Raw genomic sequence first — 17102 nt, forward strand, 5'->3', positions numbered from 1 at the left:
CAGCAATTGGTAGAGTGAAGATTGTAAATGAGAATAAACTGCCGAATAAATGTGCTGGTGAAATCTAAGAGTAAGTTATCTTTTTTTATAAAAGCATCAGAAGAATTAAACCCATGATCATAAAAATGAAATAGAAATGAATGATATAGAAATGTTGATGTTAAAATTACAATGAATTAATCCCAAATACCTGCCAAAATGCTAGGTACCTTAAAGATGCCATGCCATGAGGCTTATGGGTTCCTACTTCCCCAACCAAGGATTAACCCCAGACCCTCGTCAGTGAAAGCACAGAGTCCTAACCAGTGGACTGCCAAGGAATTCCCTGTCATAGTTTTTAATTCAGAGTACTTTCTTTTCTGTAAAAAATGTAAACAACATATAAGAGTTGAAAGTGGAGTTCTCTCTAGTAACACCATCACTGAAGTTTATTTACTGTTAACTACTTGATGTATATTTTTCTGGAATTTTTCCTTTGGGTATACATAAACCCACATAAAATTGTATACATACATTTCTTAAAATGAGATTTCATTATATGTGTTGTTCTTCAGCATGCCTTTTTTCACTCTGTGTATTTATATAAGATCAGTATATATATACTTAACTCTCTTTTTAATCTCTAACCTTTTGTACCATAATTTATCTAATCAATGTTATTGATGAAAGTTAAAGCTTTTGCCTTGCCTTGCTGTGTCAAACACTCCTATCCCATTGTGCATTTTAGTAGAACAAATGGCCCGAAGTAGAATTGCCAGATGACAAGGTATCTCTATTTTCAAATTTGATAGACAGTGCCAGATTGTCTGCCAATGAAAATTCTATTATTATACAACTTGCACACCCACCCATCCACCCACAGGGCCCAATATTACTTGTTCCAACACTTCAATGTTTTGGCAGCAATTGGTAGAGCAGAGATTGTAAGTAGAATAAACCACTGAATGTGCTGGTAAACTCTAAGAATAAGTTATTTTTTGCTGCTCTGGGGAGCGACCCTGATGCTGGGAAAGATTGAAGGCAAAAGGAGAAGAGGGTGTCAGAGGATGAGATGGTTGGATGGCATCACCGACTCAATGGACTTGAGTTTGAGCAAACTCTGGGAGATAGTGAAGGACAGGGAAGCCTGATGTATTGCAGTCTGTGAGGCTGCAAAAAGTCAGACATGACTTAATGACTGAGCAACAACAATAATAAAGAAATCAATATAGTTTAATTTACGTTTCTTTGCTACTGTGGTTAAAAATCTCTTCATATGTTCATTAGCCATTTATAGTTCTATAAATTGGCTATTCACCTTCTTTTGCTCATTGTGATACCTTACCTTTTTTTACTTTCTCTTTTTGAATTGTAAGTGCTCTTTATATATTTAGGATAATGACAGTCTTTGTAGTATATGAGACAGATATTTTCCCCATTTGTTGTTTTTCTATCTTTTAATAGTATTTCATGCCAAAGAAGCATTAATTTTTTATGTAATCACATGTTTATCAAAATTGTACATTTATGCAGTTTAAAAAGTAAGATTTTTCTTCAAAGTTGATAATGATAAACAGTTGTCTTCTGCCTCACATTTCTACTCCCACTCCCAAATCCTGTTTGCCGGAAGTAACCTCTTTAAAGTTTAGTAGGGGTTTTCTCTATTTTTTTTCCCTCTCTTTCTAAAGAACATATTTAGACTGCCATCTCAGTACTCAAGTCTTAGATAAAAGGTGAAAATTTAGCTTTTACACATACCTACATATATACACATTTGACCTCCATCTTCCAGATATAGTTATAATTTTTGGTTGGCTCAATAGACAATACTTCCATTGTTCTGATTCTGTATATTATTTACAGCTGTGATTTTTAGTGTACGATGATTAAATTTGCTTTCTCTGTATAACAGTTCGTTTTCCCTAAACAATTGCTTCATTTTTCTTTTATTAGTATGTGTTAACTAATCACCATATTCTATGCCAGAATTATAAATATCCTCTAATATATCCATTTAGTATACTCAGATATGTTAATCTATCAGTTTCATCTTCTTAAAGACTTCCCTGTAGGATCTCTGTGTCCTTCTGCTCTGATCTGGACTGGTTGTCTCCATAATACTACTTCGCACTTACTCAGTTACTGTTCAGAGATTTCCCTTCAACATCATTCTGGAGGTTTATGTTTTTATTTAGCAAAATTAATGTCTTTAATTTTCTATATTTTGTATCATACTTAAACTCTGAGATTTTAAAAATATTTGTTCACATTGGTAATGGTTCAGTGTTATTTTTTTCTGCATAAATGTCTAAATTATTGTGGTGTAAAGAACAAAGTAGAAGTTTATTATATTTTTTACTTTGAATAGGTACTTATCTTTATATCATTTTAGTGAATAAATAATTCATCTTCCCACACTGATTGGAAGTGCCACCTATATCATATGTATTTGGTTGTTTTTGAGACCACCATTCTGCTTCATTGATCTTTTTGTCCTTTTCCAGTGCTAGATCTCAATATTTGATATGCTGTAGTTTTACAATTTGTTTCAGTACCTGATGGAAGAACTCCTTCTTTGTTACTCACTCCTCCCTCCCCTGACAGAGTTTCCCTGACTATTTCAGTTCAGTTCAGTTCAGTCACTCAATGGTGTCTGACTCTTCGCGACCCCATGAACTGCAGCACACCAGGCATCCCTGTCTATCACCAACTCCCAGAGTTCAACCAAACCCATGTCCATCAAGTCGGTCATGCCATCCAACTATCTCATCCTCTGTTGTCCTCTTCTCTTCCTGCCTTCAATTTTTCCCAGCATCAGGGTCTTTTCAGATGAGTCAGCTCTTCGCATCAGGTGGCCAAAGTATTGGAGTTTCAGCTTCAACATCAGTCCTTCCAATGAACACCCAGTACTCATCTCCTTTAGGATGGACTGGTTGGATCTCCTTGCAGTCCAAGGGACTCTCAAGAGTCTTCTCCAACACCACAGTTCAAAAGCATCAATTCTTCTGTGCTCAGCTTTCTTTATAGTCCAACTCTCACATCCATACATGACCACTGGAAAAACCATAGCCTTGACTAGATGGACCTTTGTTGGCAAAGGAATATCTCTGCTTTTTTTTTTTTTTAAACTTTACAATATTGTATTGGTTTTGCCATATATCAACATGAATCTACCACAGGTATACACGTGTTCCCCATCCTGAAATGTGCTATCTAGGTTGGTCATAACTTTCCTTCCAAGGAGTAAGCGTCTTTTAATTTCATGACTGCAGTCACCATCTGCAGTGATTTTGGAGAAATATAGTCCAGAAAAATAAAGTCAGCCACTGTTTCCACTGTTTCCCCATCTATTTGCCATGAAGTGATGGGACCGGATGCCATTAGATATTTATTCATCTAGATTAGAATTTGGCAAACTATAGCCCACAAACCAAATCTGTCTTGTGACCAGTTTTTGTGTAACCTGCAAACCAAGAATAGTTTTCAAGTTTTTTAATGATTGGGAGAAAAAATCAAAAGAAGAATAATATTTCTTGAAATTTATAAATTATATGATTCAAATCTCAATGTCTGTAAGTTTTTATTAGAGTGCACACTAATTTATTATCTATGGCTGCTTTCACACTACAAGATAGAATTCACCCTACAAGATAGAATTGAGTTGTTTTGGAGACCATATGACCAACAAAACCTAAAACTGTTACAGGTACTTTATAGAAAATGTTCTCCGAGCCTTGTACTAGGTTAAGTTTTTAATAATTAAAAAGGAAAATCTATTGGAATTTCATGTAATATATAGATTCAAGAGAAATAGTATCTTTTCAGTATTGAAAAGGACAAAAGATATTTCATTTATTTAGATTTTCTATTATATCTCTTAGCATTTTGTAGTATTTTCCCATCTAGTTCCTGTATATTACTTCTACTGAATTTATTCCTGAACTTTTGGGGGTTGTTTTTTTAAATACAGTTGTTAAAGGGATCTTTTCTTACACTTGGTTTTTTTTCTTATTTGTGTCTCTGTGTATATGCTTTGTTTTTTAAAAAAATGTTTAAAAATATATACTTACAGAAATAATGAAGACGTATCATAAGAACTTCACTGATTAAAAATAAGATTTCTGCCTCAATCAAATAAGTGAAACAACAGATGTAGAAGTTGTTTACTTAAAACATAACTGAAGGCAATGGCACCCCACTCCAGTACTCTTGCCTGGAGAATCCCATGGACGGAGGAGCCTGGTAGGCTGCAGTCCATGGGGTCGCTGAGGGTCAGACACGACTGAGCGACTTCACTTTCACTTGTCACTTTGATGTATTGGAGAAGGAAATGGCAACCCACTCCAGTGTTCTTGCCTGGAGAATCCCAAGGACGGGGGAGCCTGGTGGGCTGCCGTCTATGGGGTCGCACAGAGTCGGACATGACTGAAGTGACTTAGCAGCAGTAGCAGCAAGAAATTATTTTCCTGGAATTTTACATATTTTTTTCTTGAAATATCTTAAAATCTAACTTACTGTGTTTGCACACATTTTAATTGATCAAAGGCAAAAGTATTAATTTTGTTGCTTAAAATTATTTTTAATTAAAGATACTTATATTTTAAATGATACAACAATACACAGTATAGAAAGTAGATGTCCCCAGTCAAATAAATTTACCTATTACATATTACACTAAACTTTTCTCCACCAGATATAGTCACTACAGTTTGAAGCATATTCTTCTAAATTTTTCTTTTATATCTAACATTGTTCATATTATTGATGTTATTTTTAATTGGAATCATATCATGCCTATTACTGTTTACTCACAGTACATTAGTAGACATCTTTGCTATAGATCTGTCTCTGGTTCTGTTAGGTACATGGTCAAATGTAATTGTACCAGTTTCTTTTTGATGGACATTTGGGTTGTTTCCAAATGTTTTCTATTATAAACCATGCTATAATTATCATTATAAATAGCACTGTGACTCATTTTCAGTTCATCTACTCTGACTCTGAAGTATTACAGCTTGAGGACCCTATTTTTTCCTTGAACTTCATCAGTATGAAGGCCTCTTTACTGTAAAGCAGTTGCTAACAGAAAGTCCTGTTTTGTTTGTTTCCTGAATAGTAAAAGGGCTCTGCCTGCCAGTGTGGGAGACCCAGGTTTGATCCCTGGATCAAGAAGATCCCCAAGAAAAGGAAATGGCAACCCACTCCACTATTCTTGCCTGGGGAATCCCACGGACAGAGGAGCCTGGCGGGCTACAATTGGACACATACATGTCCATGGGGTTGTAAAGAGTCGGACAGGACTTAGTGACTAAACAACAACAACAATAAAACAGTCCTTATATCAATGAGCTTACAGTTCAGTGTGGTTGACCATCATGTATCAAATCGATGATAATTACTATAAATTATAATTTGTAAAATGTTGGTCATGACTATGAGCTGATCACTTACTTGCCCTGAGCCTCCAACAGATTGCAGGGAGACAGGCTGATAATCAAGTATGTGAAACAAAGTGTATAGGAAATGGTAGCAAGATGCTGTTTACTGGTGGGCTTGTGCCAAAACAGATCTCTCATCTACTAGGCAAATATACGTATTTTAATGGGGGAAACAGTATAAAAAAGAGGATGTAATATCACCTGATGTGAAGAGCTGACTCATTTGAAAAGACCCTGATGTTAGGAAAGATTGAAGGCAGGAGGATAAGGGGATAACAGAGGATGAGATGGTTAGATGGCGTCACCGACTCAATGGACATGAGTTTGGGTAAACTCCGGGAGTTGGTGATGGACAGGGAGGCCTGGCGTGCTGCAGTTTACGGAATCACAAAGAGTCGGACACGACTGAGCGACTGAACTGAACTGAATATCCTGTTGGGTATCCTGGCATAATCAATATACTTTCATGTTTCATTATTCATGTGCTGCCAGCATCAGTTTCAAGGAGTGATGGTTTAAACTTCTGTAAACTTAACTTTCAAAACATAAAAAAGTCATAAGCCTTTACAAGATCACTAAATTTCACTAGACCTATGATGCTAGACATATTTGACTAGACATGTGATTAAAAGAGATTACAAATAGTTTCTCATTAAGTGGGAAAATGTTAAACTTTATTAATAATCTGAAAATATAAATTAGAGTAAGACTAAATATTATAATTATTACAAATATCTTTTTTATTTTTCAATTTATTTATTTTTTAATTGAAGAATAATTACTTTACAGAATTTTGTTGTTTTCTGTCAAATCTCAACATGAATCAGCCATAGGTATACATATATCCCCTTCCTCTTGAACCTCCCTCCCATCTCCCTCCCCATCTCACCCCTCTAGGTTGATACAGAGCCCCTGTTTGAGTTTCCTGAGACATAGATCAAATTCCCATTGGCTATCTATTTTACATACGGTAATTTAAGTTTCCATGTTACTCTCTGTATATCTCACCCTTTCCTCCCCTCTCCCCATGTCCATGAGTCTGTTCTCTATGTTTTTTTCTCCATTCAGTTTAGTTCAGTCGCTCAGTCATGTCCTACTCTTTGCCACCCCATGAACCACAGCACGCCAGGCCTCCCTGTCCATCACCAACTCCTGCAGTTTACCCAAACTCATGTCCATTGAGTCAGTGATGCCATCCAACCATCTCATCCTCTGTCATCCCCTTCTCCTCCTGCCTTCAATCTTTCCCAGCATCAGGGTCTTTTCAAATGAGTCGGCTCTTCGCATCAGGTGGCCAAAGTATTGGAATTTCAACTTCAACATCAGTCCTTCTAATGAACACCCAGGACTGATCTCCTTTAGGATAGACTGGTTGGACCTCCTTGCAGTCCAAGGGACTCTCAAGAGTCTTCTCCAACACCACAGTTCTAAAGCATCAATTCTTCTGTGCTCAGCCTTCTTCACAGTCCCTCTCTCACATCCATACATGACCACAGGAAAAACCATAGCCTTGACTAGACGAACCTTTGTTGGCAAAGTAATGTCTCTGCTTTTGAATATGCTATCTAGGTTGGTCATAACTTTCCTTCCAAGGAGTAAGCGTCTTTTAATTTCATGGCTGCAGTCACCATCTGCAGTGTTTTTGGAGCCCCCCAAAAATAAAGTCTGACACTGTTTCCACTGTTTCCCCATCTATTTCCCATGAAGTGGTGCGACCGGATGCCATGATCTTATTTTTCTGAATGTTGAGCTTTAAGCCAACTTTTTCACTCTCCTCTTTCACTTTCATCAAGAGGCTTTTTAGTTCCTCTTCACTTTCTGCCATAAGGGTGGTGTCATCTGCATATCTGAGGTTATTGATGTTTCTCCCGGCAATCTTGATTCCAGCTTGTGTTTCTTCCAGTCCAGCGTTTCTCATAATGTACTCTGCATATAAGTTAAATAAACAGGGTGACAATATACAGCCTTGACGAACTCCTTTTCCTGTTTGGAACCAGTCTGCTGTTCCATGTCCAGTTCTAACTGTTGGTTCCTGACCTGCATACAAATTTCTCAAGAGGCAGATCAGGTGGTCTGGTATTCCCATCTCTTTCAGAATTTTCCACAGTTTATTGTGATCCACACAGTCAAAGGCTTTGGCATAGTCAATAAAGCAGAAATAGATGCTTTTCTGGAACTCTCTTGCTTTTTCGATGATGCAGCGGATGTTGGCAATTTGATCTCTGGTTCCTCTGCCTTTTCTAAAACCAGCTTGAACATCAGGAAGTTCACGGTTCACATACTGCGGAAGCCTGGCTTGGAGAATTTTGAGCATTACTTTACTAGCGTGTGAGATGAGTGCAATTGTGCGGTAGTTTGAGCATTCTTTGGTATTGCCTTTGTACATTGCCATTGTACAGGAGACAGGGATCAAGACCATTCCCATAGAAAAGAAATGCAAAAAAGCAAAATGACTGTCTGGGGAGGCCTTACAAATAGCTGTGAAAAGAAGAGAAACGAAAAGCAAAGGAGAAAAGGAAAGATATAAACATCTGAATGCAGAGTTCCAAAGAATAGCAAGAAGAGATAAGAAAGTCTTCTTCAGCAATCAATGCAAAGAAATAGAGGAAAACAACAGAATGGGAAAGACTAGGGATCTCTTGTAGAAAATCAGAGATACCAAAGGAACATTTCATGCAAAGATGAGCTCGATAAAGGACAGAAATGGTATGGACCTAACAGAAGCAGAAGATATTAAGAAGAGATGGCAAGAATACACAGAAGAACTGTACAAAAAAGATCTTCACGACCCAGATAATCACGATGGTGTGATCACTGACCTAGAGCCAGACATCCTGGAATGTGAAGTCAAGTGGGCCTTAGAAAGCATCACTACGAACAAAGGTAGTGGAGGTGATGGAATTCCAGTTGAGCTATTCCAAATCCTGAAAGATGATGCTGTGAAAGTGCTGCACTCAATATGCCAACAAATTTGAAAAACTCAGCAGTGGCCACAGGATTGGAAAAGGTGAGTTTTCATTCCAATCCCAAAGAAAGAGTTATATAGGAAATAGTTAAATCAAGTTCACTGATTTAAAATGCAGTATGGCAGTGACTTCCCTGGCGGTCCAGTAGCTAAGACTGTGCTTCCAGTGCAAGGGGTATGGGTTCTGATCTCTGGTTAAGGAACTAAGATCCTGCATGACATGTGGCACTGCCAAAAAATAATAATAAAAAAAAACTATAGTATGGCATTTATTGACACATCAGATGATTATGCCATAATTATTTTTCCCCTGTTGATAGATGTCTAAGTTGTTCTCATTTTTTACCATTACAAACAATGCCTTAATGAATTCGTGTGCCCATATTTCAGTCAATTGGTATACTCATCCCCAGCTTCACTAAATAATGCTAAATTATGCTGATAAAATGGTTATAGTAATTTTTTTCTTTTTACTGGCATTGATTATGACTGCTGCTGCTGCTGCTAAGTCGCCTCAGTTGTGTCCAACTCTGTGCTACCCCATAGACGACAGCCCACCAGGCTCCCCGTCCCTGGGATTCTCCAGGCAAGAACACTGGAGTGGGTTGCCATTTCCTTCTCCAATGCATGAAAGTGACAAGTGAAAGTGAAGTCTCTCAGTCGTGTCTGACTCTTAGCAACCCCATGGACTGCAGCCTAGTAAGCATTATTATAATGGAAAAGATATGTGTGTGTGTGTGTGTGTGTGTGTGCCCTCAGTCATGTCCAACTCCTTGTGACCCCATGAACCATAGCTCATCAGGCTCCTCTGTCCATGAGCTTTCCCAGGCAAGAATACTGGAGCCGGTTGCCATTTCCTACTCCAGGGGATCTTCCTGACCCCGGGATTGAACCAGCATTAGCAGGCATATTCTTTACCACTGCAGCACCTGGGAAGCCCCAATAATGGAAAAGATACTAGATGAAAATTAGGATGAGGTTTCAGTTCCAGAACTAATTGGTTGCATAACTTATATTAAGTTATTCCATCTGAATCTGTTTTCTCCACCTCTAAAGTAAGGTCAAATTGAATGTAATCTCTGAAGTCTTTTCTAACCTTGATTTTCTGTGGTTTCAGTGCTAATGATGTATCGTGTGTTGAGCGACAGAAGGGCCATACACTTTTAATGAAATGTGATTTAATACAAGGCTACTGTCAGCAGTCCCTAAAGTCTTTAAGTAATCAAAAAGTTCAGTTCACAATAGTCTCAAGTCTCCGCTTGCTATGTCATTTGTATGTACTCTATCTTAATTCAAGATAGAGCTTTGAAAGTATTACTCAATTCAGTATTTTCTGATTTGCATAATTAGTTGTATCTCAACTGTATTTTTTAAAGATATTTTAAAATGCAAAATAAAGTATTAGATTTGCATTATAGTTAATAAACTCTGTGAACTAACTTACATTTCTTATGAAACATTGATTTGTGGGTAAAAACAGATACTTAACTTGGAAGCAAGCATTTGGAACCCAACACTTGCAAACGAATTTAACGTTAATTTCAGGAAATCCTAGACAAATATACAGTTATAACTCAAGATATATGGATGGTGTGTTCTGTGATGGAAAATTAAAATGTCACTGCGAAAAGATTTGCATTTTGTGGTCTTGGAAGGGCCTACGACTTCCTTCTTACGCTTTGTTTTCTCCACCAGCAGCACCATTCATTTTACTACTTCTAGAGAAAGGAAGATAAGATTAAAGTCATGGTGTGGAGAAAATTTTAGCAAATACTAAGCAGAAAAGCCAACAGAACTTCAAGAGCAATAATGGTAAATAACTACTCTGAGTCACCAAATTAGACAAGCCATTATTATTTACTCCAGTTCTTCAGAAGAGATTGTCTTTGTTTTCCTTTAAAGTAAAATGTTGAGTTTTCATTTCTTTAATTTTTTGACCTCAGATTACTGGACAGTTCAGTCGCTCAGACATGTCCAACTCTGCAACCCCATGTACTGTGGACCACCAGGCTTCCCTGTCCATCACCAGCTCAGAAATGTCCAACTCTGCAACCCCATGTACTGTAGCACACCAGGCTTCCCTGTCCATCACCAACTCCCGCAGCTTACCAAACTCACGTCCATCCAGTCGGTGATGCCATCCAACCATCTCATCCTCTGTCGTTCCCTTCTCCTCTTGCCTTCAGTCTTTCCCAGCATCAGGATCTTTTCCATCGAGTCAGTTCTTCACATCAGGTGGCCAAAGTACTGAAGCTTCAGCTTTAGCGTCAGTCCTTCCAATGAATATTCAATGTTGATTTCCTTTAGGATTGACTGGTTGGATCTTCTTGCAGTCCAAGGGACTCTCAAGAGTCTTCTCCAGCACCACAGTTCAGAAGCATCAGTTCTTTGGTGCTCAGCTTTCTTTATGGTTCAACTCTCACTTCCATACATGAGTACAGGAAAAACCAAAGCTTTGACTAGACAGACCTTTGTCGGCAAAATAATGTCTCTGCTTTTTAATATGCTGTCTAGGTTGGTCATAGCTTTTCTTCCAAGGAGCAAGCATCTTTTAATTTCATGGCTGCAGTCACCATCTGCAGTGATTTTGGAGCCCAAGAAAATAAAGCTGGTCACTGTTTCCATGGTTTCTCCATCTATTTGCCATGAAGTGATGGGACCAGATGCCATGATATCCATTTTTTGAATGTTGAGTTTTAAGCCAGCTTTTTCACTTTTTGACTTTCATCAAGAGGCTCTTTAGTTCCTCTTCACTTTCTGCCATTAAGGGTGGTGTCATCTCCATGCTGCTGGTGCTGCTAAGTCGCTTCAGTCGTGTCCGACTCTGTGCGACCCCATAGACAACAGCCCACCAGGCTCCCCCATCCCTGGGATTCTCCAGGCAAGAACACTGGAGTGGGTTGCCATTTCCTTCTCCAATGCATGAAAGTGACAAGTGAAAGTGAAGTCGCTCAGTCATGTCCAACTCTTAGCGACCCCATGGACTGCAGCCTACCAGGCTCCTCCGTCCATGGGAGTTTCCAGGCAAGAGTACTGGAGTGGGGTGCCATTGCCTTCTCCAGTCATCTCCATAGCTGAGGTTATTGATATTTCTCCCAGCAATCTTGATTCCAGTTTGTGCTTCATCCAGCCCAGCATTTTGCATGATGTACTCTGCATGTAAGTTAAAAAAGCAGGGTGACAGTATACAGCCTTGATGTACTTCTTTCCCAATTTGAAACCAGTCCGTTGTTCCATGTTGGGTTCTAACTATTGCTTCCTGACCTGCATACAGATTTCTCAGGAATCAAATTGTATGTTAGCAATTTGATCTCTGGTTCCTCTGCTTTTTCTATATCCAGCTTGAACATCTGGAAGTTCTTGGTTCATATACTGTTGGACCCTCACTTGGAGAATTTTGACCATTACTTTGCTAGCGTGTGAAAGTTAGTCACTCAGTCATGTCCAGCTCTTTGTGACCCCATGGACTGTAGCCCACCAGACTCCTCTGTCCATGGAATTCTGCAAGGAAGAATACTGGAGTAGATTGCCAATTCCTTCTCCAGGGGGAGAATTTTGAGCATTACTTTGCTAGCATGTGAGATGAGTGCAATTGTGTGGTAGTTTGAACATTCTTTGGGATTGGAAAACTGACCTTTTCCAGTCCTGTGGCCACTGCTGAGTTTTCCAAATTTGTTGGCATATTGAGTGCAGCACTTTCACAGCATCATCTTTTAAGATTTGAAATAGCTCAGCTGGAATTCCATCACCTCCACTAGCTTTGTTCATAGTGATGCTTCCTAAGGCCCACTTGACTTCACACTCCAGGATGTCCTGCTCTAGGTAAGTGATCATACCATCGTGGTTATCTGGGTCATGAAGATTTTTTTTGTATAGTTCTTTTGTGTATTCTTGCCACCTGTTCTTAATATCTTCTGCTTCTATTAGGTCCATATCGTTTCTGTCCTTTATTGTGCGCATCTTCACATGAAATTGTGCCTTGGTATCTCTAATTTTCTTAAAGAGATCTCTAGTTTACTGGACATCCAGTAATCTCTAGATTACTGGACAATTTAATAATTTCTCTTGTGTAAAAAATGACCATTAAAGTATCTAATACAGCCTTGTAAAGGTGTTACTATTGACAATAATCTTAGGTGTCCCAGTTAGGTGAAGTTATGAGATGGTCTTTCTTTCTTTGTAATACAGCTGAAAACACCTTCCTCTGTAATGTGAGGCCTGACCATTGTACTAGGATCCACCATTTCCTCTAGGTGGTTGGCTCCCTATTATGTATGGGTTTTAAACTGTCATTTTTAGAAGATTTCATTTTGTTTTCTTTTAACTCTTTATTAGTTAGCTGTTCAGCATCTTTTCTGCATTTTCCCCCTCTTCAATAATAGGAATTTTTTTTTTTGTCAAAACAAAAAAAACTCCAGTTTTTTATATAAGACTCAGCAGAATAGTCTTATCAGATAAGTGCTTTTTTGACTGATGGAATTCTCATCTGTTGTGTTTCCCAAAATGTATTTCCCCCCCAGTCTTTCAGCATTCACCTCGTGATTTTGTTGTGCTAGATCATGATACTACAAGCTCTGTTTTAGATCAGTGTTATTCAGTAGCCAAAATAATATGAGTGCAAAGTTGTGACTGAAGCTGTTAGAGACAAAAAATTCATAGTAGAAGTGATACTTGTCTGTTTCCGTTGATTCAATATGCAACTTAGGCCAATTAGTTTCCTTTAGCTTTGCTTTCATTTCTTCATTTGTAAAATGAAGCTAACAAGCTATCTTTTGGATTTAGCAAATAATTGAATTATAAAACATTTGTAGCTTGTTATGTCCATTGAATTAGATGTTAGTCTTAAACCTATAATATTATAAATAAATAATTGTAAGAAGCTATTCTCTCACAACTATGTCCCTACCCCAAGAAAATTACCTTACTTTATTGCAGCTGTTTAAGACATGACTGGTTAACAGCAGAAAGTAACACAATACTGCAAATCAACTATACTCCAACAAAAATTTTTAGAAGAAAAAAAATTTCTTAACTGATTATAAGTTATAGAAACATGGGTAACTAATATATTCCAAAATTATGGCATTGTTGCTTATTTTAAAAATCACAATTGCTTATATGATTTAACTGTTTTTCTTCTATGAAGTTGTAACTAGTCTTAATAAATGTCAAACCATAAGGTAGTAGATTTTCTTTAAAAATTTAATCCTTAATACTAAGGAATCACTTAGGTTTTACAGTTTTATTCAGTTAATCTGTTTTAATTTTCTATAATTTTTATCTATGGTTTCTTTTATAAAATAAGTAATGCATTTGTGAAAAACTATTGTAATGATAAATGTTAATTTTTAAACCAGTAATTAAAGTGAATAAATACGGGATTTGTTGTAGTCTTTAGGTTGTAAATATTTTCCCAGTCTTATTCTTGAGCCTTTCTTGTCTGAATGCCTGAAGAATTTTTTTTCTTTAATCTTTGGCATTTAGTAACTTAATTAGGACATGTTTCAGTGTTTAATTATTCTGTGTTCCTTTTCCCTGGCATACTGTGGACCCCTTCAATCTGTATGTAGCTTTAAGTCTTATTCTTAGAAAGCTTTTTTCAAAAATTATCTTAATTTTAAAATTTTATTATATTTTCATCCTCTTCCCAGTTACTGATTATGAGTATATTCATCGCTAAAAGCTCTAATTTTCTCTGATTTTTAAAACTTTGTTCAGGGCCGTCTGGTTAATTTTCTCAGTTCTGTGCTGCATGTCCCTTACCACGCTCCTGCAGCAGTGCACATTTTCGTCTTGCCTCCCAGTGCAGGCTACATTTCAGTAGTGGTTTTATTTTTTTCTCACATCTCTCTTGACTTTTGCCACCTCATTTTTCATTCCCTTTTTGGGTTGACTCTTATATCCCTGCCATGAGCCCTGGTTTTATATAGCAATTACTTCATTGAATACCTCCTTTTTTTTTTTTTTTAATTCAGCTTCCATCTGATCTATGACAGCATTTTTTATTAGTATTCATTTCTAAATGAGATGAGCTCTCCTTAGTCTTATGAGATTCCTATGAGGGGTGGCCCAGGACCGTGTTTTATTATAGTGCTAGTAAGAGTTTTTCCTGCTTACTGGTGGAGATCCTTTTGACAAGCTTATTGATGAATTATTTTAGCCTTTATTTTAACTGAGACAAATGTTATTAGAACAAACCTATTTCTGAGTCCTTTTAGTCCCTACTTTTACTGAAAGAACAGATTAGCAATTTTATTGTGTTAATTTTGAAGGAAAGACCAATACAGACCTTTTCTTGACATAATTCGTTAATTGTATTTAAAAAAGAAAAAAAATGGGGAATCCCCTAGCTGTCCAGTGGTTAGGACTATGAGTTTCACTGCCAAGAGCCCAGATTTGAGCCCTGGTCAGGAGAAGGCAATGGCACCCCACTCCAGTACTCTTGCCTGGAAAATCCCATGGATGGAGGAGCCTGGTAGGCTGCAGTCCATGGGGTCGCTAAGAGTCGGATACAACTGAGCAACTTCACTTTCACTTTTCACTTTCATGCATTGGAGAAGGAAATGGCAACCCACTCCAGTGTTCTTGCCTGGAGAATCCCAGGGACGGAGGAGCCTGGTGGGCTGCCGTCTATGGGGTCACACAGAGTCGGACATGACTGAAGTGACTTAGCAGTAGCAGTAGCAGTAGGGAACTAAGATCCTAGAAGCTTTATCGTATGCTCAAAAAACAAAAACAAAACAAAATTGCATGAATATTCACAAAACATTAATAAGAACAAGTAGAAATTATAGACAATCTATGAATATATACACTAATTCTGTAGGTACAGCCAGTAGCTATTATTTATAGATTTATTGGGGAAATAATATAGTTGCAAAATGTCTTATGAATGTGATTAGTTTTCCAACAGTCCTGAAACTCTAAAACTAAGAACATATTAACATCATCTTCACTATATGACTTACATATTCTTGACTTCTTTTTGTCCCATTCTTTAAATCCTTTCTCCATATTCTCACATAAGCAGAAAAGAGCTAGCAACATCATCAAGCAAATGTGGTAAACCTATTTATATGACTAGTAACAATATAATAGAAGGATGATTATAAGCATTTAACCAATTTTATCAGAGATCATATATTAAGTAGACAAATAATAGAAATCTTCCCAAGCAAAACTATGGATACTTTTCATAGTTCCCTTTTAAACCATTTTAGTACCAAGAAAAGAATGAAAAAGTTTCATGGACTAAATTTGAGAGCTCAGTTAATTAAACCCAAATATCATAAAGAAGTGGGTCATAGGTTTTTTCTACAGTGTCCACTTTTTCCCAGAGCCATTGTTGGGTTAGCACTTTTGCCATGTAGAAGGGTTGGTATACCAGAAAAATGTGAGAAACTGGGAATCAGATGCCACTCATAAAAAAGTCAGAATAATCATAACATCTTCCTATCTTACCAGGATGTTACAATAATTGAATGCATTTAGGTAAGTGAAGGTGCTTCCCTGGTGGCTCAGATGGTTGGGGGTCTGCCTGAAATGCAGGAGACCTGGGTTTGATCCCCGGGTAGGGAAGATCCCCTGGAGAAGGAAATGGCAACCTACTCCAGTATTCTTGCCTGGAGAATTTTGTGGGCAGAGGAGCCTGGAGGGCTACAGTTCACAGGGTCATAAAGAAACAGACATGACTGAGCGACTGACACACAGGTATGTGAAAGAAAGCATTTTATCCCAGTGTAAGCATTAATATTGTTGTTTCTTAAAATGAGAAAAGAAACCAAGCTTAATTCTAGCAGTCTCTTTCAAGCAACCATTGAGAACAAGTAATAGTCTTTTACGGGAAGACTCCCTGAACTTCACTAACAATTCAGGGAGGAATTACTTTTAGCTAGCTGTGGGACTCTTCTGTCAAGTGCTTGAAAACATATCTAACAGGAAGAAGAAGGAAGGGATAGGTATAATTGCTCTCCTAGACCCTGTGAAAACACACATATACATGTACACTCTCACTGCTGTGTGATAACTAAATGCAACAGTTCCTGTTTCCCATTGTGGTTCTCTTTCATTCCTGCTTAAAACAAAGACAGCCTGGTCAAGAGTTAATTGAATGTGACTAGTCTGAGGAGAAGGTACGTTAAACAGATGGCATTGGTGGCTATACCTCCAGCCTGGGGTCAGAGTTAGGCTACTGGTTAGATTTTTAGATCTTAGCTTTTTGTTTCACAATTGATTTCAAAGAGAGAGTAGAGGCCACAAGTGATGGCGGGGAGGGAGAAGACAGTGGAAGGTTGATTTATAAAATGGTCAAACAGTACTGAAACCTGAGTACTTCTTGCACAAGTAGTCAAGATGCGTCAGCATTTCCTGAGGCAGTAATACAAGCTTTACAGTATAGTTATGAGAATCATTATTATTTATTTTCAATAATAATTACCAGTATTTTTTGAACTGTCTAAAATTGTACTGTCCAACTGGTTGCTGCTCGTCATGTGGCTATGTAAATTACAGTTTAATTGAAATTTAACAGAATTACGAATTCAGTTCCCCAGTCACACTAGCCACATTTCAAGTGCTCAGTAGCCACATGTGGTACAGGCTGATGTATTGGACACTGCAAATATAGACTGTTTCCATCATCATGAAACATTCTAACTGAAAGTGCTGATCTAGAACAAACTCTGACAGCAAAAGTGTAATGTTAAATATATGTACTTTAC

At 37.7% G+C, this 17102-nt stretch overlaps 1 protein-coding gene across 13 annotated transcripts in view; it reads left to right on the forward strand.

Annotated features, from left to right (window-relative positions):
- TAOK3 (TAO kinase 3) overlaps positions 1-17102 on the forward strand; it is a 189080-nt gene that overhangs the window by 43323 nt on the left and 128655 nt on the right. For 3 of the 13 annotated variants that reach the window (XM_059876085.1, XM_059876084.1, XM_059876086.1), the window contains exon 3: positions 1-17102. This exon is cut by the window's right edge and continues 19083 nt beyond it. The exons of the other annotated variants lie outside the window; for them this stretch is intronic. The gene's annotated coding sequence lies outside the window, so the exon portion shown is untranslated. 13 annotated transcript variants of the gene reach the window in all.

This window comes from Bos taurus, chromosome 17 (genome assembly GCF_002263795.3).
Source record: "Bos taurus isolate L1 Dominette 01449 registration number 42190680 breed Hereford chromosome 17, ARS-UCD2.0, whole genome shotgun sequence".
In the NCBI taxonomy this organism is placed as follows: domain Eukaryota; kingdom Metazoa; phylum Chordata; class Mammalia; order Artiodactyla; family Bovidae; genus Bos; species Bos taurus.